General features: G+C 49.8%; 1 long non-coding RNA gene across 4 annotated transcripts; it reads right to left on the bottom strand.

Annotated features, from left to right (window-relative positions):
• Positions 1-3,743: 3,743 nt before the first annotated feature.
• LOC123647331 lies at positions 3,744-14,458 on the bottom strand. Of its 4 annotated transcripts, XR_006738203.1 has the most exons (4): positions 14,267-14,456; positions 6,249-6,310; positions 5,976-6,149; positions 3,744-4,594 (listed from the first exon to the last, which is right to left on the bottom strand). It is a non-coding gene; the product is annotated as an uncharacterized LOC123647331 (long non-coding RNA). The 4 variants fall into 4 exon arrangements; XR_006738202.1 differs by having other exon boundaries at positions 5,976-6,310; positions 14,267-14,458; XR_006738201.1 differs by lacking the exon at positions 14,267-14,456 and having other exon boundaries at positions 6,249-10,128.
• Positions 14,459-15,457: the final 999 nt, after the last annotated feature.

Raw genomic sequence — 15,457 nt, 5'->3', positions numbered from 1 at the left:
TAAATTAGTACAACCTCTACGGAAAACAGTATGGAGACTCCTCAAAGAAATAAATGTAGATCTATCGTTTGGTCCAGCACTCCCACTACTCGGTATCTACCCAAAGGAAAAGAAATCAAAAAGACACCTGCACCCGAATGTTTATCACAGCATAATTCATAATTGCAAAGTTATGGAACCAACCTAAATGCCCATCAGCTGAGGAGTGCGTAACGACACTGTGGCATATGTACACCACGGAGTGCTACTCAGCCATAAAAAGGAATGAAATAACGTCTTTTGTAGCAATTTGGATAGGACTGGAGACCATTATCCTAAGTGAAGTGAATGGAAAAACAAAATACCACATGTTCTCACTTATAAGTTGGAGCTGAACAATGGGTATATGTGGTCATAAAGTGGCATAATGGACATCAAAAACCAAGGAAGGGGGAGAGTGAGAGGAGGAGGAGGGACAAAATATTACCTGTTGGGTACAATGTACACTATTATGGCGACAGGTACACTAAAACCCTGACTTCAGCCTTATATAATTCAGCCATGTAACAAAAAGCACATGTACCCCCTAAACCTGTTGAAATAATTAAAAATATATAAACAATAAATATATAAATAATAAAAAATATATATAAAGCTCCCTGTGAACAAAGAAAGAAAAGAGGAAAAATATATATAAACAAAAAATAAATAAATAAATTTGCCATCCCGCTCTGCCCCTGCTCCTCTCTGAAGCTGGCCTCAGTGTCCCCATCTGTGAAGTGGGCAAATGGGCTGGAAGCAGCCACCACTGCATCCAGAGCATACGAAGCCTTCCCAAGATACCAGTTTATTTCTGTCTTTAGGATGGATGCCTTCCCCGGCTTGGTGGGGAAGGCGGGAGATATGGGGAGGTCTGCATCTTCTGGGGAGCATTTGTCATAGACAGCGGGGAGGGTGGGAGGCATTTCTATATGCACCCAAAGTTGAAACCTGCCCATTTCATGATTGTTGCCTGTAGGATTAGGTGTTATTCTTTGTTCCCTCCCTGTCCTCACCCCTGGCCCTCCCTGTGCAGCCCAGCCCCGTCTGGCTACCTTCACTCTGTTCTTCCTAAAACATCCTTCTGGCTCCAAATGCTCTGATGGCTGCCATCACCCAGGCATGAAGCTCTGAGCCTCCACTGGCCCAGCACCTCCTGCACAGCCCGGGTGGCCTTCCCAGCCTCCCTCCCACCCACACACACCCTGAACTGCCCCCTCCTCTGGGGAGGCCTCCCCACCTCCTCTCTTCCTCACCCAAAGAGACCACAGACTTGAAAGCTCCCCAAGGCCCCTAACCCACGGGAACTTCAGTCACTTCCTCCTTAGGGTCCTCTCGCATTTTGTATGTACCTCAACCAGAGTGTTCATAACACTGTGTTGTTTATCCAGCTGTCTCCCGGTGAGCTAAAGGTCAGAGATTGTCTTCAGGCGGTATTCACCACGTAGCAGGTGTGCAGACGATGAGTGCAGGAGAACAGCTGGTGAAGGGTCTGTCTAGTGCCTGGTGGCCAGGCCAGCCTAGACCCTGGTTCCTGGTCGCTGCTGGGACCTGTGTCCCTCACGCCACATTTCCTCTTCCTTAAGAAACACTTCACTGTGCTGTGTCTCTTCAGGTATTAACATAAGTGGGTAGATAAAGTACAGCTTGGGTATATATCCTGCTTTCTGTGCATATAGTCATGTGTCACTGAGCAGTGGGGATACGATCTGAGATTTTGTTGCATGAGGCTCGCTGGCTCGCTGGTGGTTTTAGACAGGATTCTCTCTTGAGACTGTGGTCAACCCATGAGCTGGAGCTGCTGTCAGCTGGAGAATCTGCTTCTGAGCTCATGCTCATGGCTGTTGGCTAGAGGCCTCAGTGCTTTGCTGCACATTTCTCTCTGCAGAGACCCCGTGCTGTGGAGGCTGGCTCCCCCAGAGGTGGCAACCCAAGAGGAAGAGTGACCAGGATGGAAGCCACATGCCCTCTTCTGACCCACTCTCCAAGGTCACACACAGCTGCCTCCACCACAGTCCTTTCTTTACAAGTGAGTCACCAAGCCCAGCCCCTACTCAAGGGATGGGGAATTAGGTTCCACCTTTTAAGGAAAGAATATCGAAGAAGTCATGTGCCTACATTTATATCCACCACCACTAGTTCTCCAGGAAAAAGCAAATGTGTGTTGATTGAAATAATGACTTCATACTTTAAACTTACTGAGCTCTGGCTGTATTTCATGAATTTCAAAAACATGGCTTTTTTCCACATTTGAACACCTCTGAAATCAGGAGGCATCTTTCCAACAACACAGCCTGGTGCAGTGACATGCAGTACTGCGGGCCCCATGCCCTGCATGGCTGCACTTGACCCTGTGGCAACACTAAGAGGTAGATGTTAACATGACCACATTGCATATGGGGACCCTGGGTGTTTGCTGGAGAGATAAGGTGACTTGTCTGTGTCTAATGCTTGGACCAGGATAGAGCCAAGGGTTCAAACCCAGCGGGCTGACCTCCATGGCCCTCTTAGGACTGCACTGTCATTACTCTGTGAGGTAAAAAGATAAATTGCATTTTGAAGGCTTCATTTCAAACACTGCTCCCTACCTTGCTCTTTCAACCTCCCGTTTGTATCTCGTGGCACTATTTGGGCATATTCCATTAGCTTTCTGGCCACTTTCACTTACTCAATTGTGGATTTCAAACTCAGTGACATCTCGTCTCCTCCCTTCCCCTAGAGCAGATGACTGGTGGCTTGAGGAAGGTGCGGGGTCAGGACGAGGGGGAGAAATGTTGTTCCACACTGCCCGCAGGAACCCTGCACTTGGGTGCTCAGAGGCAGGCCGCGGCTCTGGAACAGCTCGTCCCACCTGTGTTCTGGACCCAGCTCTTCCCAGGATGGAAGCGGAGAACCATCTCTTCTTCAAACCCCTGGTTGCTGGGACATCCTCTCTGTTCTCACTGCGTCTCCGGGCGATGTTCTTGGCAGTTGATTCTCTGTGTGCAGCAGGCGTCCCAGGGCTGGCTGTCTCCCTGCACCCTCCCATCCCTACAGTGGGGCCCCTGCTCAGCAGTGCCTCAGCAAGCCCGGGGTCAGGGGCAAGGGTCCTTCAGCCCATGCCCCTCCACTCCCAGCCCTCTTCCCCCTCTCCCTCCTTCTCCCCCAGGGACCAGAAGGGGTGGCCTTCCCTCCTCCCTGTGGGTCACATCCTCCTCTGACCAGAGCAGAAACCCTCAACGACTCAGGACAGAAGGAAGGACCATTATCCTCCAGGTGAAAGGGGACAGGGCATCCTCTCTCTGTACCAAGCCCCTTTCTCCTGCCAAGCCTCATGGCTCGGCCTAGAAGGACAAAGGCTGCCAGGCTGCAGGGGTCAATGGAAAATTATTAAATTAATGCTACAATTTAATATTTGCAAACTGTGGCCCCCTATCAGATGTAGTCTGTGAAGAATAACTGCTTGTAATGGTCAGTGAAACCCCTCGAGCTAGTAACGTTCAGCACAAACTTTCCTGTTTGAACACTGGGATGGTGACTGGTGACACCAGCAAGGGAGAAAAGTGAGACCGTATCATCTCGCACGGGTTCCTGCTAGTGCACATTCAAGATGGACCTCGAAAACACGCGAGGCTGTAACCCAGCCCTGAGCACCTGAACTCTCCCCAAACCTACACACTTGTCTCTGGGTGTGAGACCGAGGGGGAAATCTATTCCTTCTTTCTTCTCTTCAGGTATTCCAAATGTTCTATAATACACGTGGTTTATTTTTAAATTGGGGGAAAAAAAAAACCCATCATCAACTTATTGAACAGGAGTGTAAGAAAAAGCCCCCTGCATGATTTATAGGGAGTTTTACTCTTTTGTCATCAGAACTCGGGTTGCAGGGAAAGCATCACTTCCTGATTTGGGGAAAGCCAGCCCAGTGCCTGGGAAACGGCAAGGGCTGGGGTGCACTTCCTTTCCTCCCCTCCTGCCACCCCCACTGTCACTCTGCACCACCTCACCCACCAGGCTGGCCTCTGGGTGCAGCTGCTACAAATTTCAAAGGCAAATGGGGGTACATTTCCCAAGGCACCCTGGAAAATTGTACCTACATCCCCAGGAGGAACTGGCAGGGATGGCCAAGGGACCGAGCTATCAAGATGGTCCTAGGTTTTAGGAGGAGCATCACTGTCTGTGGGCGGCCCCACTGCACTGCCCACATGGCCTCACGGAGTCTCACTGTGGGGCCAAACCAGCAAAGCCCCTAACAAATGTAAATAGTTGCTGTGAAGCCACGTGATTTACTCTATGCTGGAAAGTGAGGCCGCTTAGGCAGGGACTGTCAGGCTCCGAGATTCCCGCCGTGAGCCTGTGGAACTCAGCCTAATGGTTACATGAGAGAAGACAGCTGCTTCTGATTGTAGAAGTGTCCCCAAGCCCAGCTGCAACCAAAGCGAATGGAAGTTCAGGCCGCACTGCATCTTCTCAGACGCCCAGAGCACGTTCACGGCAGCTTCGTTTCTTCCACAGCCTTTGCCTCCTGTTTCCTGCAGAAACCGAGCCCTGGGTATTAATCCACACGGATCTCTTCTCAGGCACTTCCTGACCTCATCTGCGGAAAAAGTCAAGATGTTTTTAAAAATCCTCACAGTTTGAGAGAAAGATCTAAAAGGGTCTGCGTCTGACAAATTCCCAGCACTGAAAGGAGTTAATGTAACTTTGCTTCCGTGTTAACACTTAGCAGTCGGCGTGGGCTTGGACGGAGAGAGGAGAGAGAGACACTGGAGCGGGTGGCAGCAGAGAGAAAGGAAGAAAAGAAAGAAAAGGAAGAAGGAAGGAGAAGGAAGGAAGGGAGGGATGGAAGGAGGGAGGAAGAGCTGAACTCTGTAGGCACCACCCGGCAGGGGCCAGGACTTGCCCGTGGAGCCCTCTGCCCAGATAACCTTTCTCCGCTCAGCCCAGAATCCTCTTGCTCCCCTACCTGGTCAGCCAGTGGGAAATAAATCTTTCCTTCTCTGGGGGGATTTCAGGAGCTCTGGCACCACCCCCTGGGCCTTGTTCATGTAACCAAGCTGGACTGCAAGGGGGCCTGAGACCCCCATTCTCCTGCCATGACCTCTGGCCCCACAGACCTGGCTGGCTCCACTGTCCCCAGTGTTGCCCATCCGACAGCCACGCCTTCCTTCCCTGCTAAGAGAGCCCAGTTTTGTTCAGGAACCTGCACTCCTGTGCCTCAGGGGCAGTGGGGCTCCCTGCATGTGGCAGATCGGGCCAGATCCCCTGCTGTAGGGACCTCTGGGGACCTTTTTCTTACCCTGACTATGTTTCCAAGGACAGACACATCTTCTGCAGCCTTTGCCCATTACTGCAAGGGTGGGAAGACCAGAGCAGCTGCTCGGGCTTCTCAGTGACTGTGAGGGGACCAGCCCAGGATGCTCAAACAGAACCAGGGAAAGATCCCCATGTCTTGAGCCACCAACTTCCAGAGCTCCTGGTATAATTCTGCACATGGAACAGGCAACTGCCTCCAATTGCCTTTTACTCAGATGAGTCTATAAACTGACAGTAAATCCACTGTTCAGTACAGGCCAGCCGGAGCCCGGGAGGTGGGCATCCATTTCGCCTGCAGGGTGGGAAAGGGGAGCTGGAGTCCGGTGTCTAAGGGAGACTGGAAGTCGGCTGAACACAGTGGAGTGGGCGCCCCTGCGTTCCAGCGGGGGCCCGGCTTGTGGGCAGGTAAGGAGGTGGGACAGTGCACAGTGTTCTCGCAGCTGAAGCGGACAGAGGGAGCGTGGGGAGAGGAAGCTCGGAAATAGACACCATCAGATCAGGAGAGCTCGTGGCATTCTCATCCCCCAACCCGGCCGTGGGAAGCTCCACACAAGTTGGTCAATTATCAAAAAGCAGGCATATTTATGGCTTTAACAGATGTCTACTTTAGTTTTTATTATTTGCTTTTGTTTACAAAAACAAACAGGAAAAGCATTACCCACCTGCAGACCTAGCTGAGACGATGCCTTCACACCCACAATAAAAGAATATCATCCCCAAGTTGATGTTGGAGATTCCTGCATCTGGAAGTATTGCAGCTTGGTGTGCCCCAATATCTCCAGCTTCTTAAACAAACTGAGGCCTCCACTGGCTGCTTCAGGTGAGCTTCAAGATGTCTAGGAAATTTTTTTTTATTATTATTCAGCAGAAATTTATTAAGTACATAGCTTGTATGCAAGGCTTTGGGGACACAAATGAATAATTAAGATGCAGACCTTTCCTTCAAGTGGTTTACTGTCTTAGTTGCTTCCAGCTGTTGGAACAAAATCCCAAGGACCTACAAGAGAAATTTACTACTCACAGTTTTGGAGGCTGAAAGTCCAAGATCAAGGTGCCAGCAGATTTTCTGTCTGGGGAGGGCCACATTCTCATTCCCAGATGGTGCCTTCTCCCTGCGTCTTCACAAGGCGGGAAGGGCGGGGTGCTCTCCAGCATCTCTTTATAAGGGCACTAATCTGCTCCATGAGGGCCCCACCCTCATGGCCTAATCACCTCCCAAAGGCCCTATCTCCCAGTACCACCACTTTGGAGGTTTGGATTTCAACATGCAAACTTTGAGGGGACACAAACATTCATGCCATTAGTGGCAGTAAATAGGCATGTGGAAGAGCCCCTCCTACAGGGATTTTTCTGCTACACTGAATAGAGATGTTTAGGTATTTTCTTAGTTTGTTCAGGATGCCACAACAAAATACCTTAGACTGGGTAATTTATAAATAACAGAAATATATTTCTTGTAATTCTGGAGGCTGGAAAGTCTGAGATCAAGACACCAGTGGATCTGGTGCCTGGTGAGGGCTCATTTTCTGCTTCAAAGGAAGCGTCTTCTGGCTGGGCCCTCACATGGCAGGAGGGGAAGGCAGCGCTCCGGGGCCCTTTGTGAGGGCACCAGTCCCCTTCATGAGGGCAGAGCCCTCGGGACCTAATCACCTTCCAAAGACTCACCTTTTGATACCATAAACTTGTGATTAGGTTTAAACATGTTAATTTTGGGGGGACACAAACATTCAGACCATAGCAGGTATGTAAAAATAGTGGCTGTCATTTATTGAGGAGTTAAATCCCTGGTACTAAGTGAAACCCTTTCCACAAATTATGTCTAATCTTCACTACACTCCTTCCGTCATCCCCGCAGAAGGTTGTATTTTCCAAAGATGACGGCTCCGATATATTTATCCCATCCGTGTGTGCTCGTACCACACGACCACAGTCCTCCACACAGAACTTCCCCTGAGTCCAGGGAGTAATGGCCCCTCCAACTAGCAGAGAGTGGGCCAATGGGTACTAGTAAATGTTTGACAACTGTCTCTCAGGAAAAAAATTTTAAAACTTTGACTCGTACACTCATCGCTCCCTGTGGTGTACATATGCCCATGGTAGGTTTCAGGCTACTACGGTGATGTCACTGAAGGCAACGTTGGGAAGAGATGCGCCCAAGCACGTCATTATATGGCAGCTCCACCCTCCAGATACGACAGATGTAGGTAACCCCAAGTGCGTACGTAATGGTAATACATAGTAAAAATAACTGGGAAGTGATAGATTCTGAGAACTTATTGCCTTTGTCTTTAAAATGATGTATTTAACTGTAAGTTCTTACTAAATCTTAATGAAGCCTGTGTTTAATAACCAGCTGACAAAATTCTTGAAGGTTTAATGATCGGCTCTTGGGGGCTCACCCTGTCTGGCTTGGGCGTGCCCCACCCCCGAGGCGAGATCATGGGAACACGGCCTCCACACAGCTCGGTCTTGCTCAGGGCGTGTGCTCTGAGCCTGCCATCTTCCTCTCAAGCCCAGTGTCCCTGAAGTCACCATGCCGAGGGGCCACGTGGAGAGAGAGAGGCGCCTAAAAGTCCCCAGCTGTTGGAGTCTTCCTGCCCAGGTACCCGCAGGGAGGGGAGAGCCTTTGACAGGGCCCAGCCCCGGCCCCAGCCCCGCTCTGAGTGCAGCCACTAAAGGACCAGAGACCTGAGTGCGGCCTAAGTGCCCACCTGAGTCCGCCAGCACCTGGGACTAGGAGAGATAGTGTTAATAAATGGCTGTTGTTATTTACAGCCACAAAGTTTGGGGTTGGTTTTGTTACTAAGCAATAGATAACCAGAACAATCTTGGGCTCACAGACGTGGAAACGGAGTCTCAAGGTGAGCACGAACCCTTCCCTCAGCAGTGAGTGGTGAGAGCCACGTTCCCGCACAGTCCACTGACACCGGTGTCCCGACCTCCTGTGGCCGCTGGGCTGCCACCTTAAGGCAGCATAACACGTTGAAATGTTAGGTGAAGCTATTTCAAACGTTAAATTAGACTGCCAGGGACTGAGCAGGGCATGCGTCCTCGCTCTTTAGAATACTCAGAGAAAATGCTAGTCTTTGCAAACTCAGAAGGAAAGAAAGAGCCTGCAACCTTCACAATTTCTACTTTTTCCATATTATTCAACAAGACGTCCATCTTTGAAAGTGGACAAAGCCATGGAAGACGTCTGGGGAGGGGAGTTGGGACACGGGTGACGCTAAAACCCAACATCTGTACGTGGAGCTGGTGTCGGGGCTGAGGCCAGTCTGACCTCTGCTGTCCTGGAAAAAAACAAACTTCATCTCTTTCAAGTGTTTTTCACCATTTTACATAAGGTTTGTCCTAGTAATCTTCCACAGAGGAAAAATGTATTCTCAAATGCAATCCAAAAAATGGCAGGGAGTGGGACGTGCCCTTTAGAGCAAGACAGTCACCAGGGTATCACGTGCAGTAATGAGAGAAATCAGCAAACACCCACCAAGAGGGAAGCCTGACAGCCGCTGCTGTGCCAGAGGGTTGTGCTCCATTAAAAGGATGTTTACAGAGAGCTTGTTTATGTTACATTGGGTGAAAAAGCAAGATTCAAAAATCAAACACACATTAAGCTCAACAGAGTCCCAAGCAGCAAACTCGGATGTTCACTGCTCTTTAATCTCTGTGTGGTGCGAATATGAGCAATTGCTGTACTGTCTGAGTTTGCCCCATTTTCCATTATTATTAAAAACAATCTCCCAGCAGAGAGACTTCTGTGGAGCCCTGAGAACAGGCTGATGAGCTGACACTTCTGTCCAAGTGGGCTTCCTGGCCTGGGATACCCCGGGTCCGGGCCTGTCACACAGAATGCGGGTTCCTGCACCAGACCCCCAATCTGTGTCTGTCATGGGCTTGCCATTCCAGTCTCCCTCTTCCTCTTCCCATCCAAAAGCTTAGATGACTTTTGTCTCTAGGGAAAGCTATTACCCTTTAACTACCAATTTACAATTCTTCAACACACCCATCAGATAGCAAACTAATGTCTAGAGAATTTGCCTCTTCAAGGACAAACCGTGAGGATGCAGTGCAAACATTAGGCCTCCTCTGCAGACAGACCCCGCTGCCCGGACTTAGCTGCCATTCCCGTGTGCATTTGGCCTGTCCTGTCTGCTGTCACCCATTGTTGGGAATTGTGCCTGACGGTGGCATTGTACAATATCAGAACATTATTGAGTTGGAGAAACACAGTGCCTAGGATAGGATGGGCAGCTTTCTCCCGAGGAACAACCACTTGGATTTTTCTAGGACTGGAAGGGGCAGGGATGGGGCAGGTTGCAGTAGCTGCCTGTCCTCAGGGCCCAGGGGCACAGGAGTGGGGGTGCCCACTAGAGACGACGAACTGCACACATTTCCAGATTGCTCCTTAGAACCGCAAAACTGAAGGTGGTGTACACCACTAGCTGGAAACGGTTTATGTCCAGGACAGCCAAGACTCCAGAAAGATGGTGCAGGAAAAATCACATGGACAGGGAAGAGACTGGCCTGGCAGAGAGAGCAGCTGGTTAAGGAAATCCAGCCCGCAGTGAGATTCATCTCAGTAAACAATCCCCAGCTAGGAGATCATAACCCCACTCTGCAAACAGAGCTGCTGTTTTCTACTGTTGCATAATTACAGAGATCACCCAACTGTTTGGGAGAGACCACACATTACTCTTCCGGTTGTGTAAATATAAACGAGCCAGCAGCAGCTAACAGAGCTCCTGGGGGTATGAAGGAGAAGAGGAGGGATGGTGAGGGGTGGGCCTGCGCCTGGGGAGGGGCCGGGAGGCTGCTGCCCCCACCTCTGCATGGAGAGTCCCGCAGCCTGCTTGTCGATCTGAAAGGAGTGATGGGGTTGTGTTTTCTCTCTCTCTCTCTCTCTCTCTCTCTCTCTCTCTCTTTCTCCTCTCTCTCCGGGCTTCAGGCTTTGGAAGAATTAGATCAGTTGTGGAAACGGTGGCCCTTTTTTCCTGTCCCCAATACTTGCAAAGTCAGACGGACGGGGAAGGAAGCAGAGCCCTCAACCTTCTTCCCAAGGTTCAAGCAGGGCAGTTGGTGCAGCCCTTCTGCGAAGCCCTCTGCTTACGGAAGCCTCGCTCACAGTGTTCCGTCAGACGCATCCGAGCTCTCTGTGCAGGCAGGCCGGCCGGGCTCTGCTGACGGACGGAAGCAGACGGTTGCTCTGGAGTCACCCTGAGTGCCCTGGCCACGTCCATTCAGGCTGGGAAAGGGATTTCTTCCTGTCCGCCATCTTTGGGTGATCGTCAGACATGAGCAACTGTAGTGTAGGTATTGATGACTGTTTGACCTTGGGCAGGTTAGGAAATTGGAGGAGGGGAGACACGGGGGGCGTGTGGTGGCTTGGGCTGCGGGATCAGCCTCCACCTTCGTACCCCAGGTCTTCCCCTGTGGCCTGCAGGCCTCTGGTAAGTACCTGCCTCTGCACTGCAGTCTCCCAGCCATAACGTGGGGCACGGTAAGAGGCCCCTCTTCACAGGGGTCACGAAGGCTGCAGCAGCTGATGCACACAAGCACCTACACAGTGCAGTTGTCCAATATGCTCATAGTGATCAGTAATCGTTTCTCTGAGATTCCATTTAATTACTACATAGGGTTAGGGGCAGAGTTAGGTGAGATAAATCCCATATGGAGCCAGGTAGAAATGAGCACATAAAGATGGTCATTCCCAATTACTTCCTGCCACAGAATTGTTTGCTCCTGTTATTAATATTTCAATTAATAAAATTTTGAAGTGCCCCATATGGAGTCTGGCATGGGAAAATTGACTAATAAATATTCATTTACCCTGCCTTTAAGAGAAAGGAGACCGAGAAACCTATTGTAGTTCCTAGAGAACATTTGTTGAAAAAAATCTAAACAAAGAATTCCAAATTTCTGAATGTTACAAGTTTCAGCAACATTATAAATTGACCTTTTTATTCTTTCACCTATTAATTTTTCTGACTGTGATTAAACAATTTGCCATTCTCAAATAGAGGGCCTGCAAAACTTATGATCATGTAAATGCTTAACGTCTAGATTTTAACAGTCTACAAACTTGAAAAATATCTGGAGCAAAACCCTCCACTTCCACTCCCGTAGAATGTGCTCTTCAGACTGATAGCGTTCTTGCATGGACACGGTGCCCACGTCCAGACTCGCCACTGAGTGAGTCAACGAGAGGCCTGACGATTCGGGGTTGGCCTGCTCACACCAGGGCTTGGACAGGCTTCCACCTTTACACTTTGCTCACCCATCGTGGAGCCGCTTGCTGACCACTCAGGGAGAGAGAGGAGTGGACAAACCTTTGCCCTGCCTGTGACTGTCTTTGCTCCCGGATGTAGCTGTTCTGAGGGTGATACTGCTCTGATCACTGGCGAGCTAGCACAGGTAGAGGTTTTACATTCACATGGTTGAACTGGCTTTCCCACCCAGGCCAGGCTGTCTAGGCATGATCAGAAAGGTTATGGACCTTCCTCGAGGGCGCTAGCTACACGCCTCTGGTTAGGTGATCGGTGACATCCACTCTGAGATGGCATGCTCAGCAAGCGCTCCGCTCGGGGTGGGTCACTTGGGGACATGTGTACAGCAGATTCAGATGAGAGACCCTTGGCTCTGGGACCCCAAAGACAACTGTCCCTGAGAGTGACTCAGGTGCTTGGATCTATATACTCATATGTTGAGTGTCACAGTACAGGCCTGCAGGCTGGGGAACATCACTTTAAAGTAGTAAATGGTAGATGTGGCATGGAGCAAACATACAGAGAATTTAAAGAAAATGCATATTTTATGCTTCATGTTTGTATTTTTTGCTTCATGTTTGTAGTCTGCTAAGGCTGCCATAACAAAGTGCCACGAACTGGCTGGCTCAAACAACAGGAACTTACTCTCACATGATTCCGGAGACTCAAGTCCAAGATCAAGGGGTCAGCAGGGTTGGGTCCTTCTGAGGTCTCTGTCCTGGCCTTATAGGTGGCTGCCTCCTCCAGGTGTCCTCCCTGTGTGTGTGTCTGTGTCCTAATCTCCTCTTGTTGTAAGGACACTAGTCAGATTAGATTAGGACCCATTCTAATGACCTCATTTAACTTTACTCTCTTTAAAGATCCTATCTCAAATTCAGTCCCATACTAAGGCACTGGGGTCAGGACTTCAACATACGAAATTGACGGGACACAACTCAGCCCAGAGCAATGTTCCAGTTTTCTCTCTCTCTCTCTCTCTTTTTTTTTTTTTTCTGGAAAATGCCACTTATAAATTTAAAAAGTGAGTAAGCACATGACAGGTGAGAGGAACCTGGGGAGGAATCTGGCTTATCTGTTTCTGTCTTAGTCAGAGACACGATTTACCCACAGGCGCTGGCCATCTGACCATCACAACTGCAATCAGCCCAGACCCGCGGCTCAGGCTGGCCCATATTCAGCAAGAGGACTGAAATCTAGCAGGAAATGAAGCTGACCAGCCCGGTCACTGTGCCATCCTGGGATGTTTCTCCTGCCTGCGGGGTCTTCCCTCCCCCACTCCCGCCCAAAGCCCTCTTCATCTCCACGCTTTGAGGAGCTCTTCCCTGCAGCTCCCAGACCCCCGACAGCATCTGGGGTCCTCCACCAGGAGTGCCCTGAGCTCCCCGACCCAGCTGATCCACCCAGGCAAAGATGCCACCCCAGGGCCTCAGCACGATGCCGTTTTATTTTACACGTAGCACTGGAGAAAGTAGCCTCTTTTCTCGATGTTTAATTTAATAGTTGGAATTCTCAAGCGTCCAATCCACCGCAGCACACAGGACGGAGGAGTGCCACGCTCCCAGGGCCGGACCCAGGGTTGGGAGTGATTTCACCCTTGACTTCCGCCCAAGCACACACATTAACATGAAGGGGAATGAGAAGCCCCTGGCTCGAGAAATCACTTTCACTCGACTGTTTCATTACTGTTCAAGTAAATCGCCCTCATCTCCAGGAGTTTCTTATTTGTCACAAACAGCACTGCTCAAACTCATACCGAGGGCACCATGACGGGGTCTGGAGCCGGGATCTCTAATGACACATACGTGTGCTGTTTACTGCAGGGCCACACCGGGCTGACTCTGTGCAGAGTTTATAGACTGAAGAGCATGAAGAAGTTGGAAGGCTCACCCCAGAAAGGAATGTTGGCAAGAGAAATTATTTACTTAGAGGTTGAAATCTAGGTTGGTTGTTGGGACTTTCCATGCTATTTGAAAGAATTTTGGTATCTCAAATATGTGGCAAGAGCTGACCAGGGTGAAAAAGCTGCTTCATGTCACTTTTGTTTAGAGAAGTGAAATTTGCTTTACTTGGAAACAGTGTCCACACTGAAGTCAAGCAGGGGTTAGAGAAGGTTTCGTGGGGACAGCAAAATCTAGAGTAGCCCCTTCCATGATCTTCAAAGAAGTTCAGAAGCTGATGGGTCCGGTACTACAATATGTCATTTAAAAACATTGGCAAGTATCATGGGTTTTTTCACATTATCAAAGTAATATAAACCCATGGAGAAATACTAGAAAACCAAAGAAAAGTCTAACATGAGATTAACAGTTGTCAGTAATCCCGCCACCTGGAGATAACCCTGGTTATCTTCGTTAATGTCTTTCCTTCTTCCAAGCTTCCTTCTAAGCAGGTTTTTACATATGAGAGCATGTCTTTTCTGCATGACTTTAGAGAGTTTAAGCAAAATCTCCTGCTGAGAAAAAAATCTCCGAAGCCATCATCTTACACGGGTGCTCAGCATTCTAATCACACGCAGCGAAGTTCACACCCACCTCCTGGAGTTCCAGCTCCCTTTCCAGCCCCTGCCCGCTCCGTGAAACAGAGGCAATAATAGTACCGATCTCACAGGCCCTGTCTTAGCTCCTTTCTGCTGCTGTAACAAAATACCTGAGAATGGGTAATTTATAAAGAACAGAAATTCATTTTCTCACAGTTCTGGAGGCTGGGAAGTCCAAGGCTGGGAAGATCAAGTCTCCGGCGGGTTCAGCGTCTGCTGACAGCCCGGTCTCTGCTTCCGAATGGTGCCCTGTGGCTGCGAACTCCAGAGGGGAGGGAGGCTGTGTTCTCCCAAGGCAGAAGTGACAGAAGGGGTGAAAGGGGGGGCGAACTCCCTCCGTTAGGCCCTTTTACAGGCGTACCTAATCCTATTCATGACTCAGCCACTTAATACAGGCCACACCTCCCAACACTGTTGCACTGGAGATTAAATTTCAACATGAATTTTAGAGGGGACACAAACATTCAAACCACAGCAGACTATTAAGATGATAAATGAGTTTATTCCTTTAAAGCACGTAAACTGCTCCTTGTCCATAGTATATCTTTGGAAAATGTTTACCCTTTGTTATATTTCTCATAATTATAAACAATGCTGCTATGAACATCTTTGCAGTTAAATTCAGGCTGTCTCTCTGCTAACTTCATTGGGATTGAATCCTGGCTGCAGTTTCATGGAGGTCCTGTATATGATTCAAAGCAGGAAATGACCTCATTCTTCCAGATGTCAAAATGATAGACAAAATGGAAGAGGAAGTGGCTTAATTCAGGAGAGCAGGTGCCAGAGGGCAGACCTGTGGCTCCCTGGAGGTCACAGGGCCCTGTGGTGTCCTGAAGGAGCCCTGTTTCAGGAGCAAGTGGGTGGACCAGGCATCGGGCCACCCCCCTCCCCATCCTGCTCGGGCTGTGGTCTCACTCCTGCCTTGTTTCTGGAACAGGCAGCAACAACAGGACACCCACCTTTACCTTCCCCCTGCACCACGACGTGATGAGGCTCCGTCAACCCCAGGACCTACTCCCCCTTACTCTGCCCAGGCCTGCCCAGTTCCCAGCTCACGTCCTCCCAGGTGGCTTCTTCCACAGCTCATGGAGTCCATACCCCACTCTGATGTCTCTCCTGGGCGGGTGTAAGAACGCAGACTTCAGGACCATAGCGGTGGGGCTGGCAGCTCCTAGAAGGTTTGTGCTGTGCAGGATCTGTCCTCGGTCAGGTCTGGGCTGTCCCCAGAGGATCCCTTGATGGTAGGGAGCTTCATGGTGTTTTGAACCAGCTGGTAATTTGGGCAGAGGTCTCCAAAGGCAGCTCAGACATCACCATCTCCATGGGGATATCTCTAAACCCATCC

Source organism: Lemur catta, chromosome 11, assembly GCF_020740605.2.
Source record: "Lemur catta isolate mLemCat1 chromosome 11, mLemCat1.pri, whole genome shotgun sequence".
Classification (NCBI taxonomy): Eukaryota; Metazoa; Chordata; class Mammalia; order Primates; family Lemuridae; genus Lemur; species Lemur catta.
The sequence above is the reverse complement of the archived record's forward strand: the minus strand, read 5'-3'. Positions and strand labels throughout refer to the sequence as shown.